This window comes from Panthera tigris, chromosome A2 (genome assembly GCF_018350195.1).
Source record: "Panthera tigris isolate Pti1 chromosome A2, P.tigris_Pti1_mat1.1, whole genome shotgun sequence".
Classification (NCBI taxonomy): Eukaryota; Metazoa; Chordata; class Mammalia; order Carnivora; family Felidae; genus Panthera; species Panthera tigris.
Window position 1 is genome coordinate 99,217,388 of NC_056661.1, and position 16,483 is coordinate 99,233,870.

General features: G+C 35.3%; 1 protein-coding gene and 1 long non-coding RNA gene across 2 annotated transcripts in view; both read left to right on the forward strand.

The window, feature by feature from the left end:
• Window positions 1–16,483, forward strand: part of SDHAF3 (succinate dehydrogenase complex assembly factor 3) — a 64,819-nt gene that overhangs the window by 16,268 nt on the left and 32,068 nt on the right. The gene's annotated exons all lie outside the window — the stretch shown is intronic.
• Window positions 754–15,313, forward strand: LOC122233621. Its single transcript, XR_006211261.1, has 5 exons — window positions 754–811; window positions 1,933–2,000; window positions 3,670–3,704; window positions 8,412–8,473; window positions 15,134–15,313. It is a non-coding gene; the product is annotated as an uncharacterized LOC122233621 (long non-coding RNA).

Genomic DNA, 16,483 nt, shown 5'->3' on the forward strand with positions numbered 1-16,483 from the left:
CTCAGGAAAAAGAGAGGAGCTAAGAGCAACTGTGCATAATCATTTTCACTAAATTCTTCTAAGAATATGTATCTTGTTTATAACTGGATTCTAATATTGGGAAACAAATCCTCTACCGAGACACTGGAATTTTCCAGTATCAGAAGAGATACTGGTATTTTTTGTGAAGTGTAATTTCAGAAGTTTCCACATGATGGCAGAAGATCCTTATATCTGGAAAGGCTGTTGAATGAATTTCAGAAAAGTTTGTTTCAATTTTATCAGAAATAGGGGCGCCTGGGTGGCTCAGTCAGTTAAGCATCCGACTTGGGCTCAGGTCATGATCTCATGGCTCCTGAGTTCAAGCCCCGTGTCGGTGTGTTGGGGCCGTGTCGGTGTGTTGGGGCCGTGTCGGTGTGTTGGGGCCGTGTCGGTGTGTTGGGGCCGTGTCGGGTTCTGTGCTGACAGCTCAGAGCCGGGAGCCTGCTTCGGATTCTGTGTCTCCCTCTCTCTCTGCCCCTGCCCTGCTCACACACTGTCTCTGTCTCTCAAAAAGTGAATAAACGTTAAAAAAATATATATTAAAAAAACTAAAAAAAAAAAAATTTATCTGAAATAGTGTTTTGTCTTTTCATGTTGCAGCTAGTAGTTTTCCTGTTTGTATTGTCTCATATAAATATGTATATCTATATCAAATGTTCTTGCCATTTAAAGTATTTTAAATGGTTTCACTAATTTTAAAGTAGAACTTTTTTTCTATTTTCTTGTATACAGGTTTAATCCATTTTTGAAGGTTTCATGGGTTTCCCTTGAATAGTGTTTAATTGTTTTGGTAAGTGTATTTTTTCTTGATTAATCAGTTTAGGGGAAATTTAGTTTGGTTGTTTACTATTTATAAATGTATCAAACCCAGTATGTGGACTTTTATTTGACTTTATTTTAGAAATTAAGGAATTGATGCAACATACATTCTTTTATGTTAACTTGCTTAGAATTTTGATTGGCTGTCTCAGGCTTCCTGCTCTGTTTACTGTTTTCGCTATCATTGTCAGATCTTCTGTGAAAGTGCCCTTGTCTTAATTTAAGAAATTCATTTCATTCTGTAAATATTAATGCTTGTCATGTTTCATATACCACTGTAGACACTGATAATTCATAATCATAAAAAATTTCACCAGGTATAATCTTTGTTTTCTAGAGTTGACAATCTTTCAAGGCAGATAGCTACCAAAATACATTATTGTTTTTGAGTTAATATTTGTGATTCTTACTAAAACAGTATACTTTTAATAAAAATTTAAAGACCATGCAATTTTTACATAGGTACAGCAGATTAATTGTAAAATTATGAATTATTCAAATGATGACCTGAAAAAGATAAAAGTAAAAATTTGGAAATTTTGTGGAAATTTTGTTTTGAACATTAGATGATTATCTAGTTTGAAAAAAGGGAATGGCATGGCATTTTTTACCTGTGGCTAGAAACATTATGGCCTTTTTCAATGTGCAAGTGTTTTTTTTGTATTGTATAATTTGTCAAAAGTGGGACACCTGGGTGTAAAGCATTAAAGTAAAATTGTACAACACACATACACATATATAAAAGGTATATTTATTGACCTACAAATTTGGCTTTTATTGATAGACCTATACAATAGTTCTTTATGAAAACTTTCCAAAAATAAATTTTCAAAATATAAAAATTATATGTATCTGTTTACTTTAAGGCACCTCCCCCCCGTATAGTGATTATATGAACAATACAAAAAGAACATAAATAGGATAATAACTCGTGGGATATAGTAATATCCTTTCTTTTTAGCTGTTTCTGTCTATAATACTGTGTCACTTTTTTCCTGAAGAACACAACTTTGGCAATATTGTTTTGTTATTTAAAATTTTTCCTTAAAATTGCCTGCAAGCCTTTTCAAAGTTACATTTTATCATTAACAGCTTTGAATTGTTGACTTCTTTGAGAAAAACATCTTTCTGTAGGTACTGAGATATCAAAGGAGCTAAAGGTAATTCTGCTCAGTGGAGGATTTCTCAAATTAACCTTTTTTTTTTTTTTTTTTTTTTTTTTTGTACTTTAAGGTATCACTATTTAAGCCCAAATATTTTAACAGGTACTATCTTTTAATCTCCATTTAGAGTAACTTTCTTTGACAAATATTTTTACAAGACAGACCTTGTCAGATAAGTTGTCTTTATGATTATTTTGAATGTTTTGCCAAATTTAGATGCTCGAAAATCATAGGCCTTTTCAATTTTTATCCATTTTAGTGTGAGTATAAATATATCCATTTATAAATAGCTCCTTTAAAAGATGGCTGTCAAAAGTTGTAATAGATATGTAATGATGGAATTTCAGAATTAAATCTTATATGCTGTTTGTGCTTTTAAAATTTAGTGTTTCTTTTAGTAGCAACAAATTTCAGTCTTCTTGTTTATAAACTTTGTTTTTTAAAAATGCCATTTGGGGGCGCCTGGGTGGCTTAGTCGGTTAAGCATCCGACTTCGGCTCAGGTCATGATCTCATGGTCTGTGAGTTCGAGCCCCGCGTCAGGCTCTGTGCTGACAGCTCAGAGCCTGGAGCCTGTTTCAGATTCTGTGTCTCCCTCTCTCTCTGCCCCTCCCCTGTTCACGCTCTGTCTCTCTCTGTCTCAAAAATAAATAAACGTTAAAAAAAAAAAATTAAAAAAAAATGCCATTTGTTGTAAGTTAAAAGCTTAAACTTTTTGCTTCTTTGTCTCATAAAGAATTCCTACTGATTTGAACAAAATGCAACCAGAATTTAAAAACTTGTTTACAAAAATGTTCAATATTATTGTAGAACTCTTAGGTTGATGTACAAGTTAGTTTTTTTAGAGCTCCAATATTTTTAAAATTTTTAATGTTTATTTCTGAGAGAGACAGAGTGTGAGCAGGGGAGGGGCAGAGAGAGAGGGAGACAGAATCCAAAGCACACTCCAGGCTCTGAGTTGTCAGCACAGAGCCCGACGCGGGGCTCAAACTCAGGGACCCCGAGATCATGACCGAGCTGAAGTCGGACGCTTAACCGACTGTGCCACCCAGGCACGCCTTTACATCTGTAGATAATAGGCAGCACAAACAGAAAGTTGATACAACTGTGCTGAAGCATTGCATTCAGTGTCAGCCTTGTTACAGAATTTTGTGGATTACTTTACTGTGAAACCACAGATTTGTAAGAAGTGTTAGTTTTAACAACAGGTACTGTTCTGATTAGAATATCACAGTTTGGGCACAGTTATAAATTACATACGCACCACAACTAATTACAAATACCGTACATTCCTTCTCTGAGAGTCTCTAAATTTAATAATCTCTGTTTCTTTGGCACTACACCAAAACATATTTGTATTATCACTGTAAAAATGATGTTGAGCTTTTTAACAGAATTTGAATAGCACTGACAATAATGTCAGATATTTTACCTCCAAGAGAGTGAATTTCGGTCTACTCTGGACCAGGAAGTTATGAATCTGGAGCGTTTGTGTCTGAGTGCACTTGCTTATCAGTCAGGCCTTGCATGCCGTCTTCAAAAAGAATATGTTACTTATACTGCATCAGGAAAGGGTTAGGCAAGAGTTGTGAATTATTAATAGTCGTCTTCCAGATTTAACCACTTAAACTGAGAGCTTGTCTTTGTTGCATCTCTGTCACTACTAGACTCGACTGGCTGACGTCGGAAGTACAAAATGGAGGTATGCCAATAACACCCCAGCTGTCTTAATGCAACTGCTAATATTTTGGTAAAAAGTGACAAAATTCAGGACACATTTTAAACTGGATGAAATGTGAGAACAGTGGTAATAAACCAGGATGATCCTCTAACCAACCAGAATGTGTGGTTGTTATACTTTTATCCACTTAAAGTTTATCAGGTGATAGTTTTGGTAGGGAAGTGGTATACTGTAGTTTTATGAATAAAGTACTGAATTTAGTCAAGATTTTTTAGTTTTGGACTCTGTCCACTGATTTGCTATATCACCTTTGTTATGTTTCATAGTTTATTCTTTACTTTCTCCGTCTTCCAAATAAAAAGACTATTTGCTTTAGACCCATTTTGCTAGAAAGTACAAATTAGACCTGGCAAGATATTTGGATCTTATAGAAATAAATCTAAACCTAAAAGAATTATTGGCCACATAACGTGAAAAGTTAAGGCTGCCAACAGCACTCCTAAGAAATACCAATGAAAATGTTCCACTAAGCTTAAGTAACAGCTTAGATCCAGACCTTGCTGGAGGGGGCACAGCTATAACTCACTGGATGACAGAGAAGTTGCCGTGGTGCCGTGCTGGCAGACCTTGCTAGAAATCTGTCATTTGGAACTTGCCGGAAATTAGCACCCAAGCTGTATACAGGGAGATGCCTCACTGAAGAGGGGAGCTGTTGGCTACTGGTGGTTTGGCCACCAGGCACTGTGTGAGCTGAGAGTTCTGGAGGCGCCCTGCTAGATCAAGCGCCAGGAGGCAGAGCCCTTTACCCAGGCAGTGTCTCCCCTGTGCCCTCTACTGACAAAGTGTAGCACTGCGCCAGCAGGCAGAAGGAAAGTATTTAAAGGGCCCAGGTCCATTTCACAAAGTAGGCTTTTGGTGAATTTGGAGCAGAGCGGCTATAAATTAATAATTGGCACAAAACCAAACAGCTTTCTCATTTTGCTCTGCTCTAGTAAATTACATTTTCCATTCATCATGAAATTTGTAATAGCTTCTTCCAGTTCTTCTGGCTTTTGGATCTATTCAATTCTGTATAATTCTGCATTAATATGTCTTTCTTTTAAATTTAAAGTTGTCCATACTAGAGTTTTAAGCTGAAACAAATGTAATTATATATAATTTTTAAAAGAGGTATTTTGACTTAATTACCAATCGATAGTTATACTGTAAGTCATGCTGTCTTGCATCAAGTATTCTAATGTGCATGGCATTAGAGATCACTTGAACTGAATCGGTCTGTGGACACTAACTAGATTAGCTGTGTGCCTGTGTGTAGTGCTACAAGTAATGCTTGCACTTTCCTCCCCTAGTACAACACAGTAATATCTTACACAATGCAGTTGTTAAAGTAAAATGTTTCCTATCAAAACAAGAAGTTTGTGTTTACTGGGAAAATATTTTATGCTGGTTAAGGTTTTTTTTTTTTTAACTTTATTTTGAATTCGTTATAGATTTATAAGAAGTTGCAAAGATACGTGGGGGGGGGGGTGTTAAGCTACCTTTGCCCAGTGTTAACATTTGTGTAACTGTAGTACATTATCAGATCTAATTGACATTGTTTATACCCCAGATGGTTTATTTTTATTTCTGCAGTTATAAATGCACTTGTGGCTGTGTATGTTGATCTATGCAATTTTATATGGGAAGTTTGTGTAAGCACCACCACAATGATGATACAGATCTGTACTATCATCACAAGGCTTGGGCCACCCCTTTGTAGCCACACTCGCCCCATCCCTAATCCCTGGGGACTAATCTCTTCTCCACCTGTGTAATTTTGCTATTCAGGAACATCGTATAAATAATCATAAAGTGTGGAACTTTTTGAGATTTGCTTTTTCACATAGCATAATTCCCTTGAGGTTCATCCAAATTGCTTTGTGTATCAATAGTTTGTTCTTTTTAATTGCTGAGTAGTATTCTGTGGTACACATGGTTCCACAGATGGCTTAACCATTGTGAAACCATTGTCCATTGAAGGACATTTGCATAATTTGCATTTCTTGGCTATTACGAATAAAACTGTTGTGAACGTTTGCATATAAGCTCCTGTATGAAAATGTTGTAATTTTTCTGGGAGGAATCCCCAAGAGAGCAGTTGCTGGACTTACAGTGCAAACCCATTCGAAAGGAATTGTCAAACTATATTCCAGAGTGACTGTACCATTTTATATACCTACCTGTAATGTATAATTGGCTAGTTTGTGTGTGTGGCCATTTTGATAGTTGTGTAGTGATCTCTCATTGTGTTTTAATTTGCATTTTTCTAGTGACTTACGATGGTGAACATCTTTTCAAGGGCTTATTTGCCACCTGTATGTTGTCCTTGAAATGTCTGTGCATGCCTTTTGCCCATTTTCTAATTGGATTTTTTTTGTGTTATGTTTTGAGAATTCTTTATATGTATTCTAGATACCAGTCTTTTGTCAGATATGTGGTTTGCAAAAATTTCCTCTAGTCTGTAATTTGTTGTTCATTCTTGTAACAGTCTTTTTCAGAGCAGAGATTGTTTTTTGTTTTTTAATTTTTTATAACATTTATTTTTGAGAGAGAGAGAGAGAGAGAGACAGTATGCGTGCATGTGAGTTAGGGAGGGGAGGAGAGAGGGAGACAAACGATCTGAAGCAGGCCCTGGAGCTGTAAGCACAGAGCCAGATGTGGGGCTCAAACTCACAAACCTGTGAGATCATGACCTCAGCCGAAGTCAAGAGTTGGCCGCTTAACTAACTGAGCCATCCAGGTGCCCCCAGAGCAGAGGTTTTAAATTTTGAAGTCTAGTTTATCATTTTTTCCTTTTATGGACTGTATTTTTCGAGTCAAGTCAAAAAGTCTTCACCTACTCCTAGGTCCTGAAGATTTGCTCCTATGTTTGTTTGTTTGTTTGTTTGTTTGTTTTCTGGAAGTTTTATAGTTATGTTTAACATTTAAGCCAGTGATCCATCTTGAATTATACATGCACTGCAAAGTTTAGCTCAGGGTTCATATTTTTTTTGGCCTATGGATGTCCAATTGCTTCAGCACCATTTGTTGAAAAGACTATTTCTCTTCCATTGAATTGCTTTTGCACCTTGTTAAAAAATCATTTAGGCATGTTTGGGTGAGTCTGTTCCTTGGTTTTCTAATTGGTTCCTTGGTTCCTTGGTTCCTCGGTTCCTCTGGTTCTCTAATTTGTTCCATTGATCTGTATGGCTGTCCCTCCATCACACTGTCTTGTTTGCTGTAGCAATATAGTAAGTCCTAACACCAAGAAGGGTGACTCCTCCCATTTTATTTTTCTTTTCCAAAATTGTTTTAACTATTCTAAGACCCTTTTTTCCATATATACATTTTAGGATAAGCTTGTCTATGCCTACAAAAAGCATTTCTGGGATTTTGATAGGAATTGTGTTAAACTTGGAGAATTGATCTCTTTACTATGTTGAACTGCTTCAGTCTTAAATGAAATAAAATTAAGAATTCAGGTTCTCAGTAGTCCTATTTCAAGCGTTCAATACTCATGTTGGCTTATGGCTATACTCTTGGACAACATAGCTCTAGACTTCTGTACATGCTCGTCCCTCTTTCTGGGACAACTTCCTCCTATTTAGCTGACCACCTTCTTATCCCTTGAGTGTCAGCTTAGATGGCACCTTGTTCCAGGCACATTCTCTGCTTCATGTCTCATTTCGCAGCCCAAGTGCTCCCATTGAACTCTGTATTCATTTCTATTTTTGGCAGGTGTTTTCTTACTGTTTTTTATTATTACATTGTGTGCTAATTACCTTTTCACTTGTCTGTTTGATCACTAAATTATAAGCTGCTTTGAATCAAATTGTATGATTATCCTTGTATCTCTAGCACCTGATGTTTAATGTGTACTCAATAAATAATTGGTGATGGATTAACCGTTGTATCACATCTAATTAATCTACTCATAATTTTCTAGAATTGTGGTTTTTATGCTTTTGGGGCAGAGATTTATATATACTTACTGTTTTATAAATTCTGAGTATGTCTTACCATTAGCTAACATTTAAATCACAATATGCATTTAAGGCAAAGTGTTCATCATTAACAGTAGTGAGTGTAAATTTGTATTTCAAGTAGTCTTGTTGCTTTTGAAAATTTTGGGCTGAGTTTTTTAGACTTGATTATATTGCCATTTTTCAAAATGTATGGCGTATTTGTCACACCCAAAGAACCAGTATTGTTACACTGTTACTAACAAAGTTCATCCTGTATTCATATTTGCCTAATTTTTACCTAATGACCTTTTTCTGTTTCAAGATTCCACCTAGGAGACCACATTGCATTTAGTTGTCATGTTTCCTTAGCCTCTTCTAGGCTAGGAAAGTTTCTCCGATTTTCTCAGTTTTTGATGACCTTAACAGTTTTGAGGGGTGCAAGTTGCATATTTTGTAGAATGTCTTCCAACTTGGACTTGTCTGATGTTTTCCTCATGAATAAACTGGGGTTATCAGTTTTGGGGAGGAAGACCACAGAAGCAAATTCGATTCTCATCACATACCAAGGGTACATTTTTACCATAATTTTTACTTCATTAATCTGGTCGAGATGTACTATTTGCATGATGTACTGGCATGATTACAGCACGGCAATCCCCCAGGGTAAGGCAAGAAGATAGAATTTCTATAAGGTTCTCATTGAAAAAATAAGGGACATTTTGTTCTGTTGGTATTTAAATTACAGGTCGTCACTGGCATCCTCCTAACTGTGTGACAGGATCTTGTAGGATTCACTCAGTAAATGAGGTTAGTTCTCCAGTACTTCCCTATAACCTCTACATCTGCTGCTGGTGTATGGTGTTTGGAGTATATGTTTGGTATATGGTATAGCAGGAGGAAAAGTGTCTCTTCTCTGTTATTTTCTTTGCTGGTGCGTGTGTTATTAATACTGTGTTCAACCAGAAGATTCTTTATAGGCATCTTTTAAAGCCACCTGTCCATTTTATGGATGAGTTTAATTAAACTTGATAATATAAATGGAAAACCTATTTAATTGGCTTACCAAGCTAACACATCCAAATAGCAAATAAGATATTTTCCAAATAAGGAAAAGAAATTCATGATAGTTTTAAATATGGCATATGGCAACATGCTCAAGGAAGTTAGTATTTTATGTGTATATGATATTTTTTGAGATGCAGTTTCTGAAATTTTTTCTGTGTATTTTTGGAGCATTTTATAAAACTATTGTTAATTTTTTTGTTAAAAATATGAATTCAAGATGAATACAGGTTTGGGGCTTTGGTCATTCCAGGTAAACCGTGCACAATTGCATGTTTTTCATTTGTTTCTTTGCCGTCCACAGCTTCAAGTGATTCTCTTATTATTCACAGCTATTCTTTGTCATATATTTCTCATCTGAAGCATTATTCAGAAGAATAATTGCATTGATTTGAATACAATTTGAATAGATTTGTATTGACTCTATTACTTTTCATTTTTAGCTTGAAAGTAGTTCGTAGTTGTTATTTTCAGTTCTTGGTCCCAGATGTTAATGCTAAAATTCTCTGAATGTGATGAAACTCACCTTATAAGATAGATGTATTCTAGCAAAGTTAAATTTGAGTGTATGTAATTCCATTTACATAACAATATGTTTTATGTAATTTAAGATATGGTGGGGGGGTAGCTGCCATGCGCTTACAGAAGAATACGCCTATATACACATAGGAAAGCAGCCTGTTTTTACGTTTTTCTTGTTAATGTTTTTGTTAGTAATTCAGCAATATAAAGAAAATATATTTGTTGAGAGCCAAAGTGAACAGAACATAGTATAAAAAGTCACTCACTTTTCTTTAAGCAAATTCTTCACTTTACAGCAAAATAACACACATGTCTTCTGGGTTCCTTAGATTCTAGGTCTGTATTATTCATATAATTAATGCCAATTTCTGTAACAAATAATCCCAAAGTCTCAGTGGCTTACGATAAAAATTTATGTCTTGCTCTTGAAAAGTGTGTGTGGATGTACCTGTTCAGGCAGCCCTCCCCCAGGGCTCTCCTCTAAGCAGTGGCACAGAATCTAAACTTCTTCAACATTTTAGATATATGGCCCTGCATGTGACCTTTTAAATTCCCAGAAATATGTGGGTGCTTTTTAAAACCTTTACTTTGCAAAGCATCTCATTCATTAGCCTTTATTCCAGGTTTTTCGGTTAGTCTGTTGTTTGTTTTAACTGTTATCTCTTGCCCCAGGCATCAATAACCTGCCTTACAGGTTTTTGACAAATGTCCCTGGGTGGTCCCCTAGCACTGGGGGCATTCTGAGAGGAGGAATTAAAGCAAGGCCTTTGAGCTGCTCCTGTAAGGAGTCACCAAACAGATCTCAACAACAACAACAAAAAATCCCAATTGTTTCAGAATAAGGTCTGTTCTGTTCCCTCTGATACTGGATACCTGTATTGGGAACATGAACTTTTGTCCTCAACCACTGCCCAGTTGGAGAACATGGGACAGGGCCAGTATGAGTTAAGATACCACAGAGCTCTCTGACCAAGATTTGACTGTTTTTCTTGGCTAACCATTTACTTGATTGCTACAAGCTTTCCATTAATTTCCAGAGTTCTGAAAAAGTTGGTTTTGACCATTTTTGCTAGGAAATTGATTGCTTTTGTGGGGGGATGAACTGTTGGAGTTTCCTACTCTGCCATGTTTGGTGAGATCTCTTTGTATGATTTATAATGTTTGTGAATGGTTCGATTCTGAGGACGTTGGGAAAGACAAGGACATGTTACCCACTGAATGCTGATGGAAAAGTATCAAATGGAGATGAGCTCTAGGCAGTTGTAAATACAGGATTATAGTGAAAGGCAGAGGTGTCAAGATTTGAGATTAGATTTTGGATTTGGTAATGTTGAACCTCTGGAATTCAGAAGTGAATTTGTAGAAAAAATAGCCAAGGGCTGCTGAGGCTTTTGTTTTGGAGAACTGTACACAGTCATTGTATAAAAGGAAACCTGTGTAACTGGTATAGTAGAACTTTTTTTTGAATGGGAAAATTATTTTTGGAATTTGGTATAAACTAACACCGTTTGTCATCTTTATTATTTATTTTTGAAATTTATTTATTTATTGAAATACCATTTATTCATTATCCTATTAGTTTCAGGTTTAACATCCCAATGATTCAATATGTTTATACATTATGAAATCCCCACAATAAGTATAGTTACCATCTGTAACCATACATAGTTATTACAATATTATTGACTGTATTTCCTATGCTTTACATTACATCCCCATGACTTATTTATTTTATAACTGGAAGTTTATCTCTTTAAGCCCCTTCAACTGATTTAACCCTCCCAACCTCTCCCTGCTCTGGTAACCAATAGTTTGTCTCCTGGATCTTGGAGTATGTTTCTATTTTGTTTGGTTGGTTTTTTTTTAGATTCCACATCAAAGTGAAATCATATAACGTGTTTTTGTCTGACTTATTTCACTTAGCACGGTACTCTCTAGGTGGATTCATGTTGTCATAAATGGCAGGATTTCATTATTTTTTAATGGCTGAGTAATATTTCATTATCATCCCCCCTCCCCCCACTTCTTTATCCATTTGTCTGTCATTGGACACTTAAGCTGCTTCCACCTCTTGGCTACTGTAAACAATGCTGCAGTGAATGTAGGGCCTTTGTCATCTCTTAAAAGAATAACTAGAGTGTGGTCTCCAGTTAATAATTAGCTGCTGTTGGTTGGGATTGGAAGAAGGAATGATTACAATAGCAGTGTTTCTCTGCTTAGTTTTTAATCAGAGGATCACTAATTTGTACTAAATAAGAAAGACCTAAATAGTGCCTTTATTTTTGTTACCTTTTTTTCACTTTGCCAAATCCCTTCTTCCTTCCAAAATTCAGGTAGCTTATTTCTAGTTACTATTGATACAAGGGCTTTTAAATCTCTGCTGAATCTACTTTGAACAACCAATTTAACAAATACTTTCTACCATCCTGTCTTTCAAGTAATCAAACTGATCTTACCCTGTTTTTTTCTTCTCCCTCCCCTTTTCTCATATTTAACACTGTTACAAGCCTGCAGGCATTTAAGAAAAGGCAATGAGACGAAATCTGTCAAAAATTCCAATATACTTTGCCAATTTCCAGGGTGGAATAAATACCAGAGGTTTTAATTATTTGGAGCTGCCAAAAAAAAAAACCCATTAAATTTCAAAAGTGTAGTTCATAAATATAATATTGACTGAATCATAGCCTCTTGGGAATTTCAAAATAATTTCTCTCTAGTGACTTGTAGGTTATTTGTCTTTTAAAAATCAATCCATAATTAGACTGGAAAGGGAAGAATCTATCATGAAAGTTTTAATTGCTCCCTTAGTGTATTTTACCAAAGTAGTAACATTTTTTTTTTTTTTTAATTGGGAAAGGAGGACAGTATACTATAGACTGTGTTATTGAAAGTAGAAACATCGGGGCGCCTGGGTGGCTCAGTCGGTTAAGCGGCCAACTTCAGCTCAGGTCATGATCTCGCGGTCTGTGAGTTCAAGCCCCGTGTTGGGCTCTGTGCTGACAGTTCAGAGCCTGGAGCCTGTTTCAGATTCTGTGTCTTCCTCTCTCTGGCCCTCCCCCGTTCATGCTCTGTCTCTCTCTGTCTCAAAAATAAATAAACGTTAAAAAAAAAAATTAAAAAAAAAAGAAAGTAGAAACATCAAAAGCATTTTCCCTAGCATAATGGTTTAGATAACAATTTGTGTATCTACCATTGAAATGTAGAGATTTTTAGGAGATTCTGTTTAGGGTTGAATGTTCAATTTTGTGAAAATGTATTCTTTAAAATATTCTTGTTCTATCATTGTATGAATTTAGCGTAAAAACTTATTTTTGTACATTGGAGATTATGTACACGCTTTGGAAGCTGGTCTCATTATAAGGCCAGGGCCTAGCTCTGTGAAATGAGGAAACTTGTTAAGAGAGATAGGAGCATAAATCCCATGGAGTGCAGCATCTCCATTTCTTTGCATTTTCTGACTGTTTGAATATGACCTTACCAGACTGGGAATCGAGAAAGGTGAGAAGTAGAGCATGCTGGCCGAGTTCCCCTTTACTCAGTAGGCAGTGTGGGAGAAGGGTCCAACGTACTCAGTCACTGTCTCATTCCTGGAAACCTGCAGTGATTAAGGTTCTTAGTAACTGCAGTGTCTGATACCCGCTTGTTTAAAACTATAGTCAGGCAGGTCACAGTGTTTTTGGAAAAATTGTCTAAAGTCCAGTTCAGCTGAGTGGAGTATACATCAAATTTAACCATGTGTGACTTGTATTATCTTCATTATTTTATCTCTTCACTCTTATGACTGTTAAGACTATTTGTTATGGGAATTAATAATTGTTTTCGTTTTATTGATTTTGTGGTTGTATTTAAGAGCCTTTTAAAAATTGACTCCTATTTCTGTTTGAGGAGTTATTTTATTTAAAAAGAGTGGGTAAGATTGTATTTGAAATGATAAATTTGTTTTGTAAAAGAGAATTATTTTTCTTAAGGTGATTCTACTATAGTATGGTGTAACATTGAGAAATAAACCAGAGTTTACAGTTGGACTTACTACAATAGGTATAATATATAAGAGAAATATGCCAGAGCTTAGAGTTGGACATACTATGTAGCCAGATGCATTATAAGTGATCAGAAATTATATCTTCATAGTTTGCATTTTGAGTCATTTTAGGGATTGGCCATCATAGAAATGTGTCTAAGTTTTCTTTATTTTGATTAAAGTCTAGAATTCTTACTTAAGGCGAAATTATTTGCCATATGTAACACAATATGGATCTCTTGTCTCTGGTAAATACAGGATTAACATGTTTAGGTAGATGAAATTTCCCAGAAACTTTACTTTGCTAACTATGTGATATGTATAAAACTGTTTTTTTTTTTTTTTTTTGCATAATATTTTCTTAAGTTAATCAATTGTAGGTCTGTTATTTTCATCCTGAGATCAAATTGAATACAGTAAATTTCCATTTTAATATAATGAATAAAGGTTTTATTGAGGAAAGTAACCCTCCTCCAGGCTCATACAACCTGCATATATTATTTGTGTTTATTTAAAAGTGCTTGAAGTTTAAGATATACCAAAGTAGAATAAAATAACAAAAAATCTTGCTAAGACTCTGACCTTTATAGTCACTTTAATTTTAATACTGATTAATTTTTACAGAAACTAAAACTAGCTACAAATTATGATTGCTTCCTTTGAAATTTACTTTGGTACTAAGCTAAGCTCCATTTAACCATATTACTTTGTTCTCTAACAGACATTCAGTTGATTTCAGTTTTGTTCTAGGGTCCATGTTAGCTTTTCATCATTAGAATCACAATAACAATTGCGATTTATATATTGCTATGAAGAATTGAACACACTATATAACATTACAAAATACTAGTACTTTTATTTGAATCCTTTATTAAATCTTAAGCTGTCTTCCTGGCTACTAAAAATTGTTCAAAATTTAATTTAAAAATAGTCCTTAGAAGCTTTGTTTGGTTTATTAGCATTTATGGACATGTGCTATAGAACACATTCTGTGGTTTTGATTAAGAATTAAGAGAGGATGAGTCAAAGTGGTAAAAAGTGTGATATTGTAAAGTACCTTTTTTTTTAAAGTTACTTATTTTGAGAGGGAGGAAGGGAGAGAGAGAGGGAGAGCATGAGTGGGGAAGGGGCAGAGATGGAGAGAGAGAATCCCAAGCCAGCTCCATGCTGTCAGCGCAGAGCCCCACTGGGGCTTGATATTATCAACTGTGAGATCATGACCTGAGCCAAAGTCAAGAGTCAGATGTTCAGCTGACTGAGCCACCCAATACATCTTTCTTTTTTTAATGTTATAGTATTTATTTTGTTGTAATTTATAGTTAAGAAAGAGACTTTTATTTGGTGAAAAGGTCTTCAGGGCATCTCTTCCATACTATTTCCTTTCATTAACACTTAAAACATTTCAAATTTGTTATTAAACATCTATCATATCAGCTTCTGGATATTAGAGGGCCAAATAAAAAGCAGTGTTTATGATAATTGTTCCCTATTCCCTGGATGTTTATGTTAAGTAGAACCAATTTTTTGCATGGGCTGTGTGTGTGTGTGTGTGTGTGTGTGTATACATATATATATACATATATGTGTGTATATACATATATATGTATATATGTATATATTTGTATGGAAATTGATAGGATGAAGACTTTGTTAAGGAAGGAGTCAGGAAAAGAGAATGTTAAACCATTAATAGTAGTGGTTCTCAAACTTCAGGGTACATAAGAATCATCTGGAGGGCTTCTTAAAACACAGATTGTTGGATCCTACTTGAAGTTTCTAATTCTGTAGATCTAGGATGAGACTAGAAATTTACATATTTAACAAGTTTCAGATGATGCTAATGCTGACTCTTTCTGTTTTAGAGATTTAAGACAAATGAGGCTGACCGAAAAATCAGAAGAAAGACTTCGCTTTAGGAAATGAAGGCAGGTTGGAAATCTAAGAAGCAATTAGGGTATAGGGTCATGGAAAAACTGGATCTAGTTAAGCAACACCTACATCACCTGCCAAAAGAACATAATCATCATTCTTTTTATTTTTTCAAAGCTGTAAGTTTACACAGTTTCAAAATTCAAGTAGCACCAAAACATTTATAATAAAAACATTACTGCCCTATCCCATTTCTCCCCATTCTTGCTTTTTTTTTTGCTTCCTACAGGTGATTTTTTTTTTTTTTTTTTGGAGGGGGAGGGTAGGGGCAGAGAAAGAGGGAGAGAGAATCCCAAGCAGGCTCCATGCTGTCAGAGTGGAGCCCAGAGCTGATGTGGGGCTTGATCTCACTATCGTGAGATGGTGATCTGAGCCAAAATCAAGAGTTGGATGCTTAATGGACTGAGCCACCCAGGTGCCCCAGGGCAATCACTTATTCTTAAGTCACGTGATTTGATGTGCAACTGATCTCACACAAACATGCCTTTTTAGTGTATGCATTTTACCTATACAAGACAAATTTATATGCATCTACTTAAAGTACAGAAAAGGGAAAGCATAAACATTTCTAATGTGCAAATAAGTAGAATTGAGTAAATTATATTGATATGTAAAATATCATTGATACTGACTTTACTCAGTCTGCTGTAATTTTTTTTTATGCAAATCTTAAGCTATAAAGAGCTTCTATAGCTATAGTTTCAATGTTGGTCTACCTATTTTCCCTGTGCAAGGTTTTAAACTGATAAATGAGAAAAGGGAGGGCATTTCAAATGGTAAGAATAGCTGTAGTAGAAGTTTAGAAGCAGGAAAAAGTGGACTTAGAAATGGATCTAATGAGAAAGGTGATTTGATATTTATTTTCTTAATTCATCTTTCATTGTCTCTTATAGAATAAAACATCTTCGTTCCAAATAGCTTTAGATCTAGTGGCTGTGATAGATATATAAATAAGAAATTTAAAAAACTGGTACATGCCGGTGTAGAGTTGGAGATATATATATGTGTGTATAGATAGATAGGCACATATACATACACAGTAGGATATACCTACTAGGAGTAGGGAGTACCTATTTAAGTTGAAAATAATTTGGTTGGTTGATAGAATTTAAATTTGATCCAGTGAGAAATAGGACACCAATGTGGTTTCTAATGTAAGAGAATGACTGTATTTAATGTCATTGTTTCTGAATGTATAGTGGCAAGGTGATAATTATCCCCAAACTAAAGGTGTGCTGATTCATGGTTCTTTTATATAGCTGTGACAGTTATGCTGGTAGTCC